This window comes from Macaca nemestrina, chromosome 5 (assembly GCF_043159975.1).
Source record: "Macaca nemestrina isolate mMacNem1 chromosome 5, mMacNem.hap1, whole genome shotgun sequence".
Classification (NCBI taxonomy): domain Eukaryota; kingdom Metazoa; phylum Chordata; class Mammalia; order Primates; family Cercopithecidae; genus Macaca; species Macaca nemestrina.
In genome coordinates this window covers 43279320-43301515 of record NC_092129.1, presented here as the reverse complement: position 1 = coordinate 43301515, position 22196 = coordinate 43279320, and the positions used below count along the sequence as shown (strand labels likewise).

Sequence of the window (22196 nt, the reverse complement as noted above, 5' to 3'; positions counted from 1 at the left end):
TACTTCCTAAGTATTTTCCATCTTTAGGCATTTATTTTTTCAGTCAACTCTATTTTTCTTCCAACTCTTGTTATAATGTAATTATTGTAGGCATGTGAGAGTGTGTTTGTGTGATTGTTGAAATGGCCGGGGGTAGAGGGGGAGGTGAATTTCCTTGGAACTGTTCTGTTCATATCTTTCAGTATATGTCATTCTGTTGATGGGAAATTCTTGACATCTTTTCAAGTTTTGGAAATAAAGTGGTCCTGGCTTATTTGCTTGTGGATTGCTCCTTTGTCCTCAAAGTCTGTTCCTGAGGTATAGACATGGATTTTGTAGACCCAGCCTTTGCAGTTTTAACCTTCTTTTGACACCTTAAAACCCACCAGTCTTTAATATTGAACTTGGTGTTTGGGATATTTCTTTATATAGTAGGTGCAAGTTTGGTGAAATTGAGCGGTAAGAACAAAAAGGAACGTCACATTTTTCTCTCCTTAAGCATTCGATTAATTCTCACTACAGAGAGTATCTAGTTGCAGTGGATTTCCAAGGAGTCATGGGCTGACATGAATTTAAGTATTTCCGAAAAATAATTTTAGATGAAAGGCATTATGAGCTCTCATCACACTGTTTCTTTACAAAATTGTTCTATAAAAAGTTTAGGTATGAAGAGTCGGTGGTATTATTGGATGAAGGTACATGCTACCTGGTGTAATTTCCACAGTGCAACTGAAATCATTACAATCCAATGATAGCTTAAGGTTTACAATTTCGAATTGAATATGGGTGTGGAATTGTCACTGGGTAGGACATCTGCAGCTTCATCATATTTTTCTCCACCCATTCCCATAGCAGCCATTTCATTTTATTAAAGAATCTCTCATTTTCTTGGACTCTTAGTTTCTGTGGTAACTCAGAAAACTTAAAAAACTCAAACGTATGGCATGTGATGACAACTAAGTGCTTTTACGCTGAAGTGTGTGTTCTAATCAGGAATCCACAATCTCACCCTTTTAAAGCCTGTTCTCTGATCTCCCAGCAGCTAGGACAAACAGTTGACTTTCTACTCGCTTCCTGTGACTTATAGCTTCTTGATTTACAATAATAATTTTTAAGTTGTCCTTTGCCCTACATATGAAGCAAGCCCATGATAAAGTAAGGATGAGTGAGATTAAGCAGAAGAATAGTAAGAGCTACTTGTTGATGCTTTGTTCTTACTTTGGAAAAGTGGCTTTCATTCATTGGTCTGTGGCTAGCCAAGGTCCTAGGGGCTATTGCATATGTGGTTGTGATTAGCATTGATTTTAAAGGAAACATGATTGCTCTTCCTTTGGTTTAAATCATGTTCCTGTGTGTTTCTTGTAATTGCTGAAAGAAAACATTTAAATCAGATCGCTTCCCACATTGATGCAGGATTTCCTTTTCTCTACTTAGACTGTTTCTTTTCTGAAGCCAGGTCCACTCAGCTTTGTGTCAATTTGGCCTTCCTTGAAGAAGGATGCCATCTTTCTCATTACTGTCACTATGGTAACTCATATAGTTGCAATCACTCTTTGCTATTGAAGTATCTCAGATACATCAGCTTCTCCCAACTACATTTTGTATGTGCAACATTTGAGCACTCAGTCTTCGGGAAGATGTACTGTAAAGTTCAGCTAAGGTCTCTGTGGCTAACAAAGGCATGGTGTGTTCCTTCACTGTGTAGCAAGTGATCCATTATGGTCTGGGAAGTGAATTGTGGCTAATCATATGATTAATAGCAAGTAATATGATTAATAGCAAACTACTGTGTGTACCATTGACAGATTATTCTAAGAAGTAGAATAGGCCAGGTGCCATGTCTCAAACCTATAATCCCAATGCTTTAGAAGGCTGAGGAGGGAGGATCACTTGAGGCCCTGAGTTCAAGACCAGCCTGGGTAACATAAGGAGACCTTGTCTCCACAAAAAAATTAAAAAATTAGCCAGATGTGGTGACATGGAACTGTAGTCCCAGCTACTTGGGAGGCTGAGGCAGGAGGATTGCTTGAAGCTAGGAGTTCGAGGCTACAGTGAGTCATGATTGTGCCACAGCACTCTAACCTGGGCAATAGGGTGAGACCCTGTCTCGAAAAAAATTTTTAAAGAATAAATAAAAATTAGAATAAAATGTTTTTACTACTAAAGCTACGTGGAACATAATTACACTTCTCTGAAATGGTTCCGAATGCAAATTTCTTAATTATAGTAAATCAGCTTTAACTTTATAAATACTAATTATCTTTGCAGTGCTTCTCTAACTTCGGTGAAGACTTTTTAAAAGAAATTTCCAAACCATTACAGACTGATATTTTGTAAAACATAAAATCATGTGCTTGTGTGATATCACCACATTGTCAAACAGCTATAAAAGTTCTTAAACGTTTAATCTCATTTCCTGTACTAATCTTGTTATAGACTGGTAGTGAAGTACTGTTCTACTGGCACTGGTTAGTAGACAAATCTGCATTAGTTTCCCAGAGCTGTCATAACAAATTACTGCTTAGTGAGTGGCTTATCCAGAAATGTATTCTCTCACAGTTCTAGAGGCTAGAAGTCTGAAATCAAGGAGTTGGCAGGGCCATGCTCCCTCTGAAGGCTCCAGGAAAGACTCTTCCTTGCCTCTTCCACTTCCTGATGGCTCCAGGCATTTCTTGGCTTGTGGTAACATCACTTGAGTTTCTGCCTGTCTTCCCACAGCCTTCTTTCCTGTGTGTTTCGCTGTGTCTCTGTGTCAGATGTTTTTCTGATAAGAACACCACTCATTGGACTTAGGGCCCACCCTTAATCCAGTATATCACTTCACCTTAATTAATTACGTCTGCAAAGACCCTATTTCCAAATAAGGTCATATTCCAGGGTTGTGAGCGGACATGATTTTGGGAGGACACTATTCAACCCAGTTCAGTGGACCGCATGTAAAATCACGTAGCTTGAGGGCAGCTGCATGGGAGGTGTGTTTAATGGAGAACTGTAAGAATGATATCCAACTTAGCTGCTTTGAGGATGCCTTTGAAACTATGGCAATGCGAATTTAAGATGAGTTTGTATGTGTAGGTAGAAGAGTTGAAAATGTACATACCCATTATGATCAGTCATGCAAAGGAAAATGTTGCCTTTTTATTTCCTTTAATCGATTCGGCTTCTTTCATGAACTCTTATCCCGCTGAGAAGGGGTAAAACAAAAAACAAAATTGAACTTAGTTCACTGCAGTCAACTCAGTGTGAGCCAAAAATTTAAACGGTTGCATTAGATAGCTCAGTCTGTTGGATGACTCAGTCTTTCAACATTCTCCTGCTTATCCTCCTTCTCTTCAAAGGGGACTTTGTTGCTAAGTCCCCCTTATTAGTATAACAGAAGTGAACCATGCTAAAATATGTACTTTTGAAATAATTGGTTTGATTATTATACAACGTTGAAAATTTTAAAGCAGACTCTCTGCTGTTGAGTTTTAAACATGAGGTAATATTTTTTAAATGATGTTGGTTTTATTTTTATTTTGTTGAGACAGAGTCTTGCTCTGTTACCCAGGCTGGAGTGCAGTAGTGTGATCTTGGCTCACTGCAACCTCCGCCTCCCAGGTTCAAGTGATTCTCCTGCCTGAGCCTCCCGAGTAGCTGGGACTACAGGCGCACACCACCTTGCCTGGCTAATTTTTGTACTTTTATTAGAGATGCGGTTTCGCCATGTTGGCCAGGCTGATCTCGACCTCCTGACCTCAAGTGATTCGCCTGCCTTGGCCTCCCAGAGTGTTGGTATTACAGGCGTGAGCCACCACACCTGGCCTGATGTTGCTTTTAATATGGACAGGATGCATACATATATCCTTCTGTGCTCCAGGAATAATTTCACTGTATTTTATGAGCATAATAGACCTTAAGTTCCTGAATTTACTAATGGATTTTACCTGATTTTGCATTCTCTCTAGGGACTTTTTACCTGGTTTGTGTTGGACTAGGTTTTTTCCCTTCCTCAGCCTTTATGTGTCTTCCAAGAGGTAGAAATCTAGTTTCATGGAGCAGAAAAGTGGTAAATTCTGTGGAATTGGGTGTGTCCCAGCTGCCTGCATGCCCCGAACGACAGGGTCCTGTCTATACTCTTTTTTGCTTCACAAGTTACTGATTTAGGAAGGCCTTTAGGTTGTCTAATAATAGCAAAGAGTTATGTTGGAGATTACAGCTATGAACAATCTCAGGCATGTGCCTCTGCTCCCACAAGGGCAGTTCATATTAGAAACTAACCCTATCCTTCCTCATTGTGTACCCTGAAACAGATCACAGGCCTCTTTCCAGTTGTCTCGTGTATGTTGTGTATGTAAAAGAATTCCTTAGATTCTTTTCTTGGCAGCATTTGGAAAATAATGTTAGGAATCAGAAACAGATTTGTTATTTCTGTGCTCAAACAAGTGCATTTTTCAAGTGAGCTAGTAAGCAACCATTTGCTCTGGAAGGTCCCTAGCCTCTTGTTAAATCTGGTAATAAGCTATCAGATAATCAGTGAGCAAAGTTTATGCTAGTTGATTCTGAGCACCATTTTGAAAGATTTTTAAAAATCAAAATGCAAAGCAACCCTGGGAATATGGCATCTGTCTAACTCTGGACATTTTACTATCATGCATTTAGATGTCGAGTTTTATATAAATTATCAGTGGCTTTTAGAACTATTGTTCTACAATTCTTTCTGGTTCTTTCCTGCTCCTTTCATTTAAAATTGCATATAATTGTTAGTGGGTAATCAACAGCTACCAAGCGGAATTCCCATTTGCTCAGTCTGCAATTTAAAATAGCACTTTTAATAAACACAGTGGTAATAACACGCATTTTTCAAACTGGTGGGGAAAGCCCTTGGAATTTAATAAACGAAACAAAGCTGGCTAGACTTCTATTTCTTTTGTCTTTTCCTTGAAAACGTTATCATGCTTTTTAGTTGTCTTTTTTTCCTTCCATGAATAGTCAAAATCTGTTTTTTAAATATGTTGCAGTAGAAGCCAGATTACCATGTTAAATAGGTTGTGTAATACTGTATATTGAGATGTTACCCTATGGACTAAAAGAGCAGTTAACAGAGTTTTGCTGCCTAAAACAAGGAGAACTTGAGGTCTGCTTGTTTCTGGAGCATGCTCTGTGCAAGGATTCATGCTCTGGGTAATTTTGTGGAACTGAATCAAATAACTTGAATTACTGAAAGCATTAGCAAATATTTCAGTTAAACTCTTCATTTTAATATCTCCTGTTCCATTTCTACCTATTCTGGTTTCCTTTATTTGCTGATTTTCATGTCTCTCTTTTTTAGGCCCCCTACCTCGCCTTAGCTGTCCTCCTCTGTGATGGCTCATTGGGGGAGCAGTATTACACCTAAGCCATATTGAACTCCTTCTAGTTACAAGGATGTGGTCAGTAGTCTACACACACGTTAGCAAAGGTGATAGTTAATAGGCAAGGCGGATGGACCCGTGTGATAAAGGCAGTTTACCTCTCAGGACATCATGTCACCACCATTAACCAGGTGCAAAGGTATGCAGGGGTATATATTTTTCTATGTTAAACATCAGAAGAAAATACTGCTGAAAACAACCTGAGGGTTTTCAAGCAATGAATAGATTTTGCATGATTAAACAGTTTGGCAGGATATGGTATTGGGGATGTGGGGTGGAAGATGGGTAGTCTTAAATTGGGAACATTAATTATTTTATACAATCGTATGTAGCAATTGCATTTAAAATTAAGAGATCTTAATTTGACAGCCAACAGAATGACAAACAATTTGATTTAATGTCAGCAGCATTGATCTTGTATCTGGTGATTATGTGACATTTATCAGTCTTTGTTAACTTAGATTACATTTAGAACTTTTTTTGTTGTTGTTACTGTCAAAATGTGAGAGCCATTGAGACAAAAGGCCGGAGTGACTTGACTGTGGGTTTAACTTGGGGGAGGTGTGCATGATAAGAGAAATGTGAGTGCTCATCACCACTTTTTCTTTGGAATGTCTTCTTATAACAAAAAGATATAAATAGCATAAAGTGAACTTTAGGAGCCACAAGTTGCAGTACACTTTAAGTGAATTTATATATGCACAGAATAGTTTTCAAAAGGTCAGATGATAACATACGTTTGTACTTGTGAAATTTTGCAAGACAGCATTTGAGAGCAAAAGAGAAAATCTCTGCTTTGCTGACCACAAGAGGCCACCTATGTTCTTCATCATTTTGTTTCACTGAGTGAACTGTGCAAGGTTCATTGTTGCTGGAACTTTCAGAATAAAAGTTGAGACAGATGCTTCTGCTCTCTCGAGGGCGCGAGCGTTGCGAGCAGGGTCAGGGGAGGAAGAATAGTGACTTGATGAGTGGTCTCTTAGGAAAGGGAAGGCAAAGGGGACCACAGGAGCCTGGCTGATGAGCCTGGCAGATGCCTAGAGGATGCTTGATTTGGTAGAAGATCACATGGGGAAACTGGGTTATACCAGACATTGAGAGTGGCAACTTTTCTGATTCCAAACAGAGTAAATGAGAAAGGGGCCTCAGAAAATGCCTTGGTGTTAGCTACGTGGGATGGCATGGCAAAAGAAAATGAAGTATATGAACACACCTAGCCCCAGTGGTGGTACTCTATCTCTCCTTCCTTAGCCATCTCCTACAGATTTGTACTTTTGCTTTATCTAGACCCTTTCCTAATTTTAAGAGGACAAAGGAAGCTCAAGTCCCGTCTTTTTTCCTGGAAAAGTTTTGCTGTAACCGAATACCCAGTATTTTATGCAAAAGAGGTCAATATTCTCCCAAGGTGGCTAATTATATGTCAAAGGGTATCCAAGATTTGTTGATATTTTGAAATACCTCTGAAGTTCATCAACTCTGACCAAAATATTTTGATAGAATTTGGGGTGTGTTAATTTCATTGAGTGTTGATGAGCACTTACCATGCACCAGTCACTGTTCCTACCCCCAGGAAACTCTTCCTCTCTGATGCTCTGGACTTCTCACCGGTCTGGGTCTCTTCAGTCCCAAGACTTCTGGTTGTTTTCCTGCCCGCTGTAAAGGTGCTGCTTCTTGTGCCAGCTTTCGGGGGTTCTTCTTTCCCCAAGATTGACTTTGCGAACAAAGCAAAGCCAGAGACTTTGTAAAGGGTTTCCCTGCTAATCATGACCCAAATAACCCAAATAATTAACACAGGTTTGTAAAGAATATTCAAGAAATCCCAGCTCTATCCATTAATCATATCTGCTTATCCCTGGAGTAAAGATCTCCGTAGCTCTGATACTGGATCCTGCCTAATAGAATATTGAGGATTAAGTAATAATTTACATAAGATGCTGGTATTTTCTCTGTAATATATAGTGATGTTATTTAAATTTGACCTCTCTAAGGGCTTAATTTGGGCTTGTGAAAGTAAAGACTGATTTGTACCCTAATTTGCAAATATGGTATTTCTGCATAGTGAGAAAGGCAGATGTATTTCTCAGTTTTCATCACAGCATATTTACGCCAAGTTTTAAAAAGTTTTCTGGACCTACACAGTTGTATAAATACATCCAGATGAATAAAAAAGTATTACAAGTCACATATATTGGCAAAGGAGCGTGGTAGCAACACAAATATTTTGAAAGCTACGTAAGCCAGTGAGAGTATCCTGATACTGCTCTAACAGCTCCAACGGAAGTGTTTGCTGCCACAGCAATTGAGACAAAACCTTTCCTTTTTGGAAATGTTTCCTGGCAGAACAAATACTTGATAAAAATTTACAACAAGATTTGAACTGCTCAAGATGGTGCCTTTTATAAAATTGTTTTATTTTTACAAACTCTTTTCACATCAGGAGGAGAGAAATCTGTGGGAGGACGGTTTTATCCTTATATAGGTGGAAATGTCCTTAGTTTAGGTTGACTGCTGTACTGAGGAATTGGGAATGAGCTCCCCTTAATTATGGGTTATTTCTCTTCTTGTTGTATTTCTTCTTCTACCAGTAATTGGCAGCCTATTTTTCATCTCAGAGAGAAGAGGCCAGGGAGTGTAGGAGTTGTCCAACTGAATTGTCAGTCAGTAAATTACGATGGAAGTTTAAAATCAGTAGCATACTCAGAAGATGACATATATCGGGAGTAGGGGGAAAGGGGAGGGTGAGCATCAGGACAAATCCCTAATGCATGTGGGGCTTAAAACCTAGATGACGGGTTGATGGGTGCAGCAAACCACCATGGCACATGTATACCTATGTAACAATCCTGCATGTTCTGCACATGTATCCCAGAACTTAAAGTAAAAAAAAAAAGAAAAAGATGACATATGTCCACCTCTCCAAAAATGCGGAGTTTATAAACGCTGAAAAGATTGAATGCAGATGAGTAAAGTTGTGATGTCTGTAAGCACGATTTAAATATAAAACATTAGTTTGATGTTTGCCATCACTTTTAGGTTTGGGTTTACAAGACTGCTCCTATAGAGATGGCTGATAGAGATGGATGCTAAAACATCCAGTGTCGTTTCTGCTTGCCACAGAAAGTCGATGTTGGTTGATATGGCAAATATCATAAATCCTTGTTTGTATGTTATTTGCCTTATGATAACACACTTGGCTGAAAATGAGTTTGTCTTAGTCGCTCCCCAGTCCTCACTCACCTTCATGAAATCATAGAATGGATCCATTGTTGGTGTGTTATCTGCAAAAGATGAAGTGTCTGTGAGCTAGGGGATAACTGGAGCCCCTAAAATAAATGAGATTCGTTTAACACGTGCCATACCACAGGTTTCTCCTAGACTGCTGTTTTGGACTATGTTTGACTAGATTTCCTTTACTCTAATTTTCCCTTGCCCTCTTTTTAATTTTGGAAAGCAACCTTCAACCTCTGTGTGTGAATAGCCACCCTCCTTTGTCTCTTGCTTGACGGTGGCCCCCCAGCAACTAGCTCAGTGTCATGTCTAAAATTAGATCAGTCTGTATGGATGCCCTGTAGGGAAGTGAGAGAACAGGCTCTCTCTGCCAGAGCAGATCGTCACCGCACAATGAAAATTCTCACTTTACGATAATTCCCTAGTCAATGTCATGAGTCTTTTGCTGTTTTACAGTAAGGCAGTCTGGTATTTGGTGTACTGAACTGCAGATACGAATATCCAGCTGCCACATTTTCACCTGGATGTCTAACTGACCTTATGAACATATCAAAACTCCTGTCCCCCACCCCTACCTATCCCACTGCAGACTTCCCCGTTTCATGGCAAATCCATCCTTCCAGTTGCTTAGGCCAAAAACCTTGAAGTCATTTATGACTTCTTTTTTTGGTAAGGGGGTGTCGTGAGGGGAGACAGGATCTTCTTGTTCTGTTGCCCAGTCTGGAGTGCAGTGGCACAATTATGGCTCACTGCAGCCTTGACCTCTTGGGCTCAAGTAATCTCACCTTAGCTTCTTGAATAGCTGGGACTACGGGCATGCACCACCATACCTGGCTATTTTTTTTTTTTTTTTGTCAAGGTGGGGTTTTACTGTGTAGCCCAGACTGGTCTCGAACTCTTGGGCTCAGGCCATCCTCCTGCCTTTATCTCCCATAGTGCTGGAATTATAGGCCTGAGCCACTGCGCCCAGCCAACTACTTTTTTTTCTTATTCCTACATTCAATTTGGCAGAAAATTCTATTGACTATATTAATTTTTTTTCCGCATTATCTGACTATCTCTCATCATCTGAACTGCTACCTGCTTAGCCTGAATTTCACCTGGATTATGATAATAGCTTCCCTTTACAGCCTGCTTTCAACCCAGTAGCCCGAGTAAATCTTTTAAGACAAGCGATATCGTGCCAGTCCTTGCTTTAAAGCCTCATTTCACTCGGAGTAAAAGCTCGTCTTGACAATTTCTCTTTATTTTTGAAATATCAATCACAGGCTTGAAATAAACCTAGGAGGAGAAAGTGTTTTCTAAGCTACAGAACTTGCAGCTGCATCAAACCTTTAGTCTGGCAGAAAAGGCAAAGTTTTCCCTGCCAGAACTACTGTCCCAGCTGAGTCGTGCTCTCGTTTGATGCTCCTAGAAGGTATGGTCTTTAATGAGACTCCTCCATCTTTTCCTTAATGCAAGTGAGGATTGTTCCACCCCATCTCATTTTATCATTAAAAGTGGCAATCTGTGTACTAAATGCAGCCACAGAGATTTACCTTTGGGCTTTATTAACTGAGTTTGATAGAGTTTCTGTTGGAATTTTGGAAAACTGATTCCCATGGCTTTATTGATAGGGATTAAGTTAGAAATAATCAGCAGGGAGCCTGTAGAAGAACTAACTTAAATGTTGGAGCCAGGTTAGTTTTTATTTGTATGCATATATCTCTTGTGCCGAGATTGATGTGTGATGAAGTCTATGAAAAAGACTTTGCTGGTAAGTACAGGGTATTTTACCCTTTCAGAGTGCTCCTTTTCTTTCATAGCATTATTAAAATGGAGAGTAGGATCCAGTCCAACTCACTGAGTGGGATTTGCACGTTCTATGGGACATGAACCCTCTTTTTTTGTGTGGTCGTCATGTACCGAGGGTCCTTTGGTTTTCCTGCTAGATTGTAAGCTCCTTGAGGGCTAAGTCCATTAACTTGATCCAGAAGAATTCCAGTAGATATTGCTGATTAAAGGAATGAAATATTAATGTTTAATCTGGTTTCGGTAAAAAGACTTTAACCATCACTCTCTATGCAAACAAATTTCAATGGGACTGAAAATACGCAGGCTATTAATTAGCAGAGCAAGAAAGATTTTTAATTCTGAGTTTCATTTTTTGTAGCAGCTCAATCAAAAAATCTGATGAAACAGTTTCAATCATTAATGGCCTGTAGCATGTGGAAGCTGGTCATAGAGGAGGAGAAAATTTAATGTGTTTCTAGACATTTAAACATTCAGAACAAATGAGTCTCAGCTTCATGGTGACTGGAAGGGAGACAAGCTTCCCATGTAGCTTCTTGCTCTTAGAAGTGGCAGGTCACCATCTGGAGAATGGCCCATTCCCTGCTGGCCCTTCTCAAGCATCACTCTGAAGTGGCTACACTTCTCTTGACTAAAAAGGATTAAGGATTTACTCACCAAGGAAAAACACACCCTTTATCTAAGCACTTTCCTCACTCTAGGGTTTTCAGTGTTTTAGAAAAACACTCCAATGCATAGTCCCATGAATGGGCAATTGATCATAGACAGAAAAAAAAATTATTTTCAGAAATATGAGATTATTTCTCTTAGCAGTCATCATTTAAGTGTGTGTGTGTGTGTGTGTGTGTGTGTGTGTGTGGTTTTTTTTTTTTTTCTTTTTTTGAGATGGAGTTTCACCTTTTTTGCTCAGGCTGGAGTGCAATGGAGTGATCTTGGCTCACTGCAACCTCCACCTCCCGGGTTCAAGCAATTACCCTGCCTCAGCCTCCTGAGTAGCTGGGATTACAGGCCCAGCTAATTTTGTATTTTTAGTAAAGACAGGTTTTCTCCATGTTAGTCAGGCTGGTCTTGAACTGCTGACCTCAGGTGATCTGCCCACCTCAGCCTCCCAAAGTGCTGGGATTACAGGCGTGAGCCACTGTGCCCGGCGGTAATTTTTTAAAATAGTAATATTCATTGAAGTTTTATTTCATTTGGTCTTTCTACCCTTTGTTCTAAATTTGTAGGTCCATTTGATTATTTTCTAGGGTTTCCCTGTATGTATTTCATTCTGTTGCCATTGCATTTGTTCCTCATTTTCTCTAAATGTGTTCACAATCAAGTCACTATGTGTTTTTGTCTTTTAGGTACTATTTGAGCAAGTTGATTATTACTCAAGACCCCATGTCAGAGTGCACCTGGAGGTACTCTGTTAATCTGTTGAGTAATTAAGTGCTTGGCTACCTTAAGGACTTCATTCCTTCCCCTTTATTTCTGTGAACTGTTATGGTTATTAAAAGTTGTAGGAACCTTGACCTCCAATAGGCTGCCTTTTCAGCTTCTGTCTTGTAAGTGGGATCATCATTTTAATGACCAGTTGAGATCTTATTAGATTACACATTCGGGATGAACCTGGAATCTTCCATGATGCTATTACCTACGAGTAAAATTTCTGCATGTAAAACAGAAAGACCCCTAACCTAGGAATCAGAGTTTCTGATCCCAAGTCTAGCATTTATTGACTCAGAATAAGCCACCTAACTACTCTGAGCCACTTGTTGCCATCTAATAAATAGAAGTGATTGCCCTGCTTGCTTGATGGGGTGATTTTTTGGGGGATCAAATGAGATAAGATTCCCAGAATGTAGCCAGAAACTAGGAATCCTCTTTCCTTCTCCTCTCCCATTCTCTTGTACTTCTTGTCAATTCCATCCCTTCTCTCCAGGCCGTGAGTCACCACCGCCTCAATGAGGTGACTGTTAGCATCTCATGCCTTTGTTATTAGGCTCCTGACTTCCGGATCCTAGGCTAATTACCTAGCATTCCTTCTCCAAACTCTATCCAGAATGAAAAAAACACATCACAACTGTTTCTTCTCTGGTTAAAAATTCTTCAGTTCCCTACCACCACCGTTCCATTGCCTTCAGGATGAAGTGTAAATTCCCTAACATGATATATAGGAGCCCTTCATGATAGGATGCTTCCTTATTTTCTTCTTGAGCTTCAATTCTCAGTAGCCTCTTCTCCCATCCAGATTTCCCATTGTGTTCACCTTCCTTTGCATATGCCAGGACCCTCTGCCTTGAGGGAATATCTGCTTCTCTGCTGTTGCTTCAACCTGATCTTTAGATTAGACTTACAGGATTCAGTTCAGATGTTACCTCCTCTTGGAAGTTCTCCATAATATTCCAGTGCTGGTTAGTAACCCTTCTCTGTATTGCCTATCAGAGTGTCATACAGCTGTCTGTTTTCTTGTGCTAGGCAATAAGAACCTAGAGGGCAGGGAATGTATATTGTTCATTGCCGTTGATGCCAGGAAGCACATAAGTATTGGCTAAATTACCTTGTTAATAATGGAAAAAAATTTAAGATATAAAGGAAAATTCTGATGTATCATCTGCTTTAATATCAGAAAAAGAATTAGCCAGGTATTGTGGCTCACACTTGTAATCCCAGCACTTTGGAAGGCTGAGGCAGGCGGATCACTTGAGGTCAGGAGTTGACCCGCCTAAGCAACATGGCAAAATCCTGTCCCTACAAAAACAGAAAACAAAAAGACAAAAAAATTAGCCAGATGTGGTGGCACACACCTGAAGTCTCAGCTACTGTGGAGGCTGAAGTGGAGGTCAAGGCTACATTGAGCCGAGATGGTGCCATTGCACTCCAGCCTGGGCAGCAGAGTGAGACCCTGTTTCAGAAAAAAGAAGAGAAACAAAATGGTTGACAAATGAAGTAGATCTAAGAAAAACAGAAACAAAATGGAAAGCTTTACCCTGCCCCCTTATTTGAAGTTACAAACTGACCGTTCTTACCTGGAATACCACGCCTTGCCCTGGAAAATTCTATTTAAGAAGGAGTACCACAATATTCTGTAAGAGTAAATTAACATGGATATTGTCAAGCAAAGGCAGTTAATTCAAGACTAGGAGTGATGCTGTTTATTACCTGGAATGGTGGTGAAAACTGAAAATATGAACCCATTCAAGAAAATACAAACAGTTTAATGATTGATTTATATCTTAGTTTGGACTGCTATAACCATAGACTGGGTGACCTGTAAACCACAAATTGTATTTCTCACAGTTCTGTAGGCTGGACGTCTGAGATCAAGGTATCAGCACAAATTCTGGTGAGGTTCCTCTTCCAGGTTGCAGACTGCCGTCTCCTCATAGTATTTTCACATGGAAAAAGAGAGAAGAAAGCTGTGGCCTCTTTTTTTAAAAAAAATTATTTTAAATTATATCTCAGTAGTCAAAAACTATTGAACAGGTGGTTTTTGGTTGCATGGATAAGTTCTTTAGTGACGATTTCTGAGATTTTGGTGCACTTGCCACCTGAGCAGTGTATGCCCTACCCAACATGTAGTCTTTTATCCCTCACCCCACTCCCATCCTTTCCCCCGAGTCCCCAGAGTCCATTATACCATTTTTATGCCTTTGCATCCACATAGCTATATATCGCTATATTTGGTGACTCACTTAGTAGCTACCACTTATAAGTGAGAACGTACAATATTTGGTTTTCCATCCCTGAGTTACTTCACTTAGACTAATGGCCTCCAGCTCGATCCAAGTTGCTGCAAAGAGCATTATTTCACTCAGTTTTATGGCTGAGTAGTATTCCATGGTATATATATCACATTTTCTTTATCCACTCTTCGGTTGTTGGGCATTTAGGCTGGTTCCATGTTTTTGCAATTGCAAATTGTGCTGCTATAAACATGCATGTGCGTGTATCTTTTTCATATCATGACCTCTTTTCCTTTGGGTAGGTATCCAATAGTGGTATTACTGGATCGAATGGTACTTCTACTTTGAGTTCGTTAAGGAATCTCCGTCCTGTTTTCCATAGTGGTTGTACTAGTTTACAGGTCCGCCAGCAGTGTGAAAGTGTTCCCTTTTCACCACATCCATGCCAACATGGTCATTCTTGCAAGAGTAAGGTGGTATCTCATTGCAGTTTTAATTTGCATTTCTCTGGGGCCTCTTTTATAGGTGCACTAATTTTATAGGTGCACTAATTCCATTCATGGGGTCTTCACTCTGATGACCTAATCACCTTCCAAAGGCCCCACCTCCTAATACCATCACATTGGGGGTTAGGATTTTAACATAAGAATTTTGGGGAGACAAACATTCACACCATTGTAATCTGTAATTGATTATTAAGGCAAAATGGTCTGTTTGAGTCTTCTGGAATTAAATAATTCAAATAATGGAAAACAACACCAGTCTACTGAATATGATAGGCAAAAATTTTTACCCCTGTGACTTTTATTCCTGCCATGTCTGTCAGTATGTTACACTACATGGCAAAAAGGGCCTCTTCAGATGTCATTAAAGTTACTAATCAGTGACCTTACCAAAGGGAGATTAGCCTGGATTATCCAAGTGGGCCTAATGTCATCAGAGGAGCACTGAAAAGCAGAGCTCTCTCCCGTTGATGGCAGAGGGGAAGTTGAGAGATTCTTCAGGTGAGGAGTCAGTGTGCTGTTGCTGGTTTGAAGATAGAGGGAGCAGTAGGAGATGAGAAGGAACTGAATTCTGCCAACAATGAGCTTGGAAGCTGATTCTTCTGCATAGCCTTCAGATAAAAGCCCAGGCTGGCCGACTCTTAAGTTTAGGCCTTGTGAGACCCTAAGCAAGGCCCCCAGCCAAGCCCACTGGACTGCTAACCTGCAGAACTGTGAGATAATAAATGGGTATTATCTGCAGGTGCTAAATTCATGGTAAGTTGTTATAACAGCATGTGACATGGCTCTCATAAAGGCAACATGGAGAATGAGCCTTTAGAAAGGCTGTAGAAAACTACTGCATCATTAAAACAAAACAAAAAATGGAGTTGAGGGACAGGAGTGTCTTGCTTTGGGAACCTTTCTATTAGAAAGATTTGATTTCCAGTAGACCTTAATATTGGACGATGTCTGACAAACACCAAAATTGAATGACCTTTCTGACACCTGCAAGGCAGTCTTTATTTCTGGCTGATGCAAGATCTTTCCCTGACCCCTGGCACATCATAGTTGACCCAGTGCTTGCTCCGAAGTGTGTCTCAGACTTCTAAAGGCCCCAGTGGAGACATCAGTCAAGGGAATCTTATGCTATTATATGCTGACTTTGTGCAGGAGAGGTTAACAATAATAAATTCAAGGAATGAAGATTGTTTTGGGTAGTAGAATATCAAAGGCTCATTCTCAATTTTTCCAAGTGTTTTGTAAAAAATAGGACATTTGAGATGTTTACTTTTCAGCACTGTTTTTCTAATGTCACCTTTATGAGGACCATGCTGTTTGTCAAAGGCGCCCTTGAACCCCAAATACTGGAAACGTACTAATCTTGTTAATGAGAAGAGAGGATTTGATTTTGACTTCATTCCGGAAATACTGTATTCTCTTACGGCAATTCTGAAAACCGTTCATTTTACTTGTCATGTACAGGATAGACAAAGACTTAAGTCTGGTCTGTGTTTTGCCAATGTGGTGAATCTGTCCATATTAAAACAGTTGACTTGGTATCAAAATAGAGAACAATTGTGTCTGTACAGGATGATAAATAATAGCAGTTAGAAATTAACAGAGTTGATAATCCTGTTTAATCCCTCACCTTTTAGCAATTAAGTGGTTGGCCGGGCGCGGTGGCTCAAGCCTGTAATCCCAGCACTTTGGGAGGCCGAGACGGGTGGATCACGAGGTCAGGAGATCGAGACCATCCTGGCTAACATGGTGAAACCCCGTCTCTACTTAAAAAAATACAAAAAACTAGCCGGGCAAGGTTGCGGGCGCCTGTAGTCCCAGCTACTGGGGAGGCTGAGGCAGGAGAATGGCGTAAACCCGGGAGGCGGAGCTTGCAGTGAGCTGAGATCGGGCCACTGCACTCCAGCCTGGGCGACAGAGCGAGACTCCGTCTCAAAAAAAAAAAAAACAAACAAACAAAAAAAGAAATTAAATGGTTACTGCCTTTGTTTGTCTAGAGAACAAATCATGAATTATACATTTATCTCTCTCAAAACATCAAATAACAAGAATTATAGGTAACTTCTTGAATGACTAGTCAAAGAATGAAAATTTAAAAGGCAGGTTAGGTTGGCAGGTAAATCGTCACTCTCCACTTCCTTTCTTCCTGGACTCCAGAACTTGGCACAGTTGTCAACTCATATCTGCCTTGATTTTGTTTTTCTTCTAAAGATGAGCTCATCCCTTCCTTCTGAATGGATACCTCTGTCTCTTTCACTCTGTTCTGCAGCTCTCCTTTGCTTCTCTGTTACTCCGGCTATTCTCTGAGTATTAGGAATATATCTTAAAAAGTAATACAAGAAATAAAATCTTGGTATTTTAGGCTTATGTAATCATCTGGAATTATATTTACTTGTATAGCTTTATAATTATGTCAAATAACTTGCTTTCTCTCCACAGTCACCTTGAGTTGTATACGTATAATTTACCAGTTTCCAGTACACTACAAAATATGGATTGGAATATGGCCTGCTTAGCTCAGAGGAGGAATGTAAGAAGCGTAAATAAAAGGAAAAGTCTGGCATTCAGTTCACAGGCTCTTGTTTGAGGCTTTCTAATCACTAATGACTTTGGCTCAGCCAGTAGAAGTATGTGGCAAGTCACTTAACTTCCCGGGGTCCCAGCTCTTTCATCTCGACTACACAGATGGTAATTCCCTAACTCATAAGGGCTTCATGAACTTTAAATGGGGCAATGCATGCAAAGCTTGCTTGGAACCTGGCTAGACCCAGGAACTGTTAACTACTATTTTTCTTTCTGTCATGTGTGTGTTCAATGCTACACAACCTCTGAAAATCTAACTGGTATTTGTCACGCTGGAGCCTCAAAGAGGATCTTTTCACTTTGGGTTTTCAGTCTCCTAAGTGGATTGGTAACGGGCGTAGTATGTACCCACTTCTTTCGACTGTTCATATGTAAATGCTTTCAACAAATGCCTGGACACTGGTAATCCGGCTGCTCTCTGACTTGCCATTTATCTTGAGCTATAAATTCAGCCGCTATTCATGGATGCAAATGAGGGATTTGTTTTCATGGTGCTGCAAGCCTCATAAGCCTTATTAGTCTTTTGTCACTTCAGATTTAAAAAAGAACAAACTTTTAAAAAAATTTTTTGGGGCCGGGGGCACTTTTGCCCTCCTCGTTTTAGACTCCCAGACTGCCATTTGTAAGCAAACTCAGAATGATCCTCTAAATGTCTATGATTTTTGGTGTTTCATAGTGTTTTTTTTTCCCCTTCTGTACTTAATCTTAGTTTCCCAAATATGTAACCATGAAAGAAATCCTTATCTGCACACAATCCAATGCAGCCTCCCAGCGCTGGTCTTGACCTCATATGTCAATAGGGTAGAGGAAGAGCGAAGGCTCAGATTTGTGTGCTGCCTACACAGCTGGCTCAGTTTGCTTTCTTGTTTAAACGCCCCAAAGCAAAGACAAAGACACTAATGTTAGACACATGACAGGGTGGAGTGCGGTTCTGAAGTGTATCTTTAAGCCCAAAGAAGCAGGATAGATGCTGGTGGAATTCCCGAAACCACCATGAATGGCAAACTTTATCAATGCTATCAAGATGATTCTGTTCAATTTCAGACCATGTATCAGCTGATTTTGAAATTCATTAGTATAGTGGTTAAAAACACAAGAAAAAGGATATTTAAATTTTAAAAGCAGACTTTTTTAGAAATTAATGATTTAAAGTTACATTTCAAAACTCACGGGATGTGACCAAAACTATATGCAGAGGGAAATTAGTAAGCTCATATATTTTTAAAATAAAAAATAATAAAAATTAAGCCCCCAACTCGAGGTAAAGTATAAAGAAACATTGAAAAAGCTTATCATAAAAATAGGAGGAAAATGGCAAACCCACTGGAGTTTGTTTCATATATTTACAGGTGTTCTGGGTGAAAGTGGAGAGGGCAGGGAAGTGCCCCGTACAATAGAAAAAGGGAGAAGAGTGAGCACTGCGTATGGTAAAATAGGAAATTTTGTTTGTCTTTCCAGACAGGGCTCACTCTGTCACCCAGGCTGGAGTGCAGTGGTGCAGTCTTGGCTCACTGCAGCCTTGACTTCCCAGGCTCAACTGACCCTCTCACCTCATCCTTCCCAGTAGTTGGAACTACAGGTGAGCACCACCAGGCGTGGCTAATTTTTGTGTTTTTTAGAGACAGAGGTTTGCCATGTTGCCCAGGCTGGTCCCAAACTCCTAAGCTCAAGTGATCCATCCACCTCAGCCTCCCAAAGTGCTGGGATTATAGGTGTGAGCCATTGCACCTGACTGCAAAATGGAATGTTTTAACATTATGATCTGGGAACTCAGGAGCACATTTAAAATTCTATTCTTTTTATTTTATTTTTGCCCAAATCTTTTCTTTCTTTTTTTTTTTTTTTTTGAGACAGAGTCTGTTGCTCAGGATAGAGTGCAGAAGCATGATCTCAGCTCACTGCAACCTCCTCCTCCCAGGTTCAAGTGATTCTCATGCCTCAGCCTCCCGAGTAGCTGGGATTACAGGCTCCTGCCACCACAGCTAATTTTTGTATTGTTAGTAGAGATGGGGTTTCACCATGTTGGCCAGGCTGGTCTCAAACTCCTGACCTCAGATGATCCGCCCGCCTTGGCCTCCCAAAGTGCTGGGATTATAGGTGTGAGCCACTGCGCCTGGCCAGGTTAAATATTTTCAAATCGTTCTTTTTTCTAAAAGCCTTCCTTATCAGATCCCAAAGTATTTCTGCAACACTTAAGTAGTCATTAAAACTCCCCTATGGGCCCGTCGCAGTGGCTCACGCCTGTAGTCCCAGTACTGTGGGAGGCCGAGGCGGGCGGGTCACGAGGTCAGGCAATCGAGACCATCCTGGCCAACACAGTGAAACCCTGTCTCTACTAAAAATACAAAAAAATTAGCCTGGCGTGGTGGTGGGCGCCTGTACTCCCAGTTACTCTGGAGGCTGACGCTGGAGAATGGCGTGAACCTGGGAGGCAGAGCTTGAGGTGAGCCGAGATCGTGGCACTGCACTCCAGCCTGGGCAACACAGCGAGACTCTGTCTCAAAAAAAATAAAAAATAAAAACTCCCCTATGTACCCTCATTGTATCAACCCAGCTAACCTTCATTTTTATTTTGTTTTTTATTTGGCAACAAAGTACATCCTGATTTTATATATTCTAGCTTTGAGTACATTATAGAGCGAGCATATAGGACTGAATCTTTTCCCTCCTTTTTTTTTCAGACAAGGTGTCACTTCTTTGTTCAGGCTGGAATGTAGTGGAATGATTTCAGCTCACTATATCCTCGACTTCCTGGACTCCAGTGATCTTCCCACTCAGCCACCCTGAGTAGCTGGGACTACAGGTGTGCACCACCACACCTGGCTACTTTTTAATATTTTGTAGAGAGAGAATCTTGCTATGTTGCACAGGCTGGTCTCCAACTCCTGGGCTCAAGCAGTGTGTATACTTTGGCTTCCCAAAGTGCTGGGATTATAGGCGTAAGCCACTGTGCTCAGCCCCTTCCTGTTTTTGATAGGGCTGAAACATTCTATTTTTTGTCAGTATGACACAATATTGCACCTAAAATCAAACTTAGAGCTCAACTAGTGCCAGCCTATCATTACAGAGGTGAAAAATCCAACGCCCAGGGACATTAAGCTTCCAGGACTCACATGGCAAGGTGAAGACTAGAAATGTCCATGGTGGGCCAAAACGTGTCTCCATCACAGTCCATAGCCAGCCCGTTTGCCACTTACACGTACCCTTTCAAGATCCTTTCAGCCAAATTTTTCTTTAGCTTTTATTACACGAACCTTTGGCAAGCAGGGCTCCCATCATTCAGATGATTTTTAAGTATTCTTTTAAATTGATTTCTGATGTTTAAGAATGGGCTTCTGATAACGTTTTATGATATCCTTCAATATTTTTTTGTGTGCCCATTTGCTAGGGAAGAAAACCTTTAAATCACTCTACTAGTGTTTCCTATTTGGGAAACTTTTTGGCAATATCTCCTAAAGCTGACTATGCACACAGTCTCTGACCCAGCAAATTCCCCTTCTGGGATTATACCCACCATAACGAGATACTTAATGTTTACCAAATGACATGCATGAGAATGTTCATAGTGCACTATTCCTAAAAGCCCCAAACTGGAAAAAAAACAAACAACTAAATGTCCATTAATAATACAATAGATAAGTAATTTTTTTCACCATACCAATAAGAATAAACGTATTACTGCTACATAAAACCACATAGATGAATCTCACAAACACAGAAGAGTGTGATTCCAACCATATAAAGTTCAAAAGCAGGCAAAACTCATCTATGGTGATTTTATTAGGGTAATGGTTTTGTGTGGGGATGGGGCTAGTGGCTGCAAGGAGGGCATGAACAGGAGGTCTTGGGAACTGGTGAAGATCTCTGTCTTGATCTGGGTGCTGGTTACATGGGCGTTCACTCTGTGGCAATTCGTTGAGCTGCATACATAATTTGTGCACTTTTCTGTACCCAGTGACAAGTCTGCTTAACACTAAGCTTAATTTTAGCTTTCAGTACCCCTGTTTTGTATGAGCCCGTGTGGGGCTTGCTTCTCGATTTACTTAGGTAAGTGCTCATTTTTCAGAGGTAAATAGGAGGGAACCTTCAGGGTCCCACCCCACCACTTGGCAAGCTTAAGGCCTTTGGAAATTACTTAGCTTCCTACTTAGTCTTCATTTCCTCAACTCCAAAAATGGGCATAATCACAGCTCACATATCTCAGGGCTGTAATGTGAGTTCAATGAGATCATTCACATAAAATTCCCAGCCTGGAGTAAGCACGATTAACTTCTTGCTATTATTTTTATTTTGCTTCCCTAAAGACTGTTCGATGCTTTTATGACACAAGTAATCTTGCCATTTGGCCGCAGGCTAGACCTAAAACCTGGACCTATAGCACAGGATTTGGGCTTTCCCATTCTTAAATCCTCAAAGGAGATGTCACATCCTAAATGACTCATCTGCTTCAGTGCTTCAGATTCATAATAATTTCATGTCAGTAAAACCAATCAAGAATTCCCCTGTCTGTCTCCTGTTTTCTATTCCTGGAGCTTTTAGCTCTTTTTATTTTTTTTTTCCCTCTTTAAGACATCTCTAGGCTGGGTATGGTGGCTCATGCCTGTAATCCCAGCACTTTGGGAGGCTGAAGCGGTAAGATGGCTTGAGCCCAGGAGTTTGAGACCTGCCTGGGCAACATAGCAAGACCCTGTCTCGACAAAAAGTTTAAACAGTTAACTGGGTAGGGTGGTGGCTCACGCTTGTCGTCCCAGCTACTCAGAAGGCTGAAGCAGGAGGATCGCTTGAGCCCAGGAGTTCGAGGCTACAGTGAGCTATGATCTCACCACTGCACTGCAGCCTAGGTGACAGAGTGAGACCCTGTTTCTAAAACATAATAAAATAAAAACAAAATTTAAAAATTCTCTTTAATTCACTGCCTTCTCCGGCTCCCCTTCTGTACCCTCCCCCACTCCTCTGCCCCACCATTAATTTTTTTCCTCACAAATACAGAAAATACTCAGTGTGCTGCAAAACTTTACTGGCCTGACTTCCCCTAAGGGCCTTAGTGGGTA

The 22196-nt window shown here is 40.6% G+C and overlaps 1 protein-coding gene across 7 annotated transcripts in view; it reads left to right on the top strand.

Moving 5' to 3' along the window:
• The window catches only part of LOC105465711 (NHS like 1), a 273877-nt gene that overhangs the window by 149328 nt on the left and 102353 nt on the right, over positions 1-22196 (top strand). Inside the window, exon 1 of one of the 7 annotated variants that reach the window (XM_071096520.1) lies at positions 18585-18724. The exons of the other annotated variants lie outside the window; for them this stretch is intronic. The gene's annotated coding sequence lies outside the window, so the exon portion shown is untranslated. Of the gene's footprint in view, positions 1-18584; positions 18725-22196 lie in introns of those variants that run through there. 7 annotated transcript variants of the gene reach the window in all.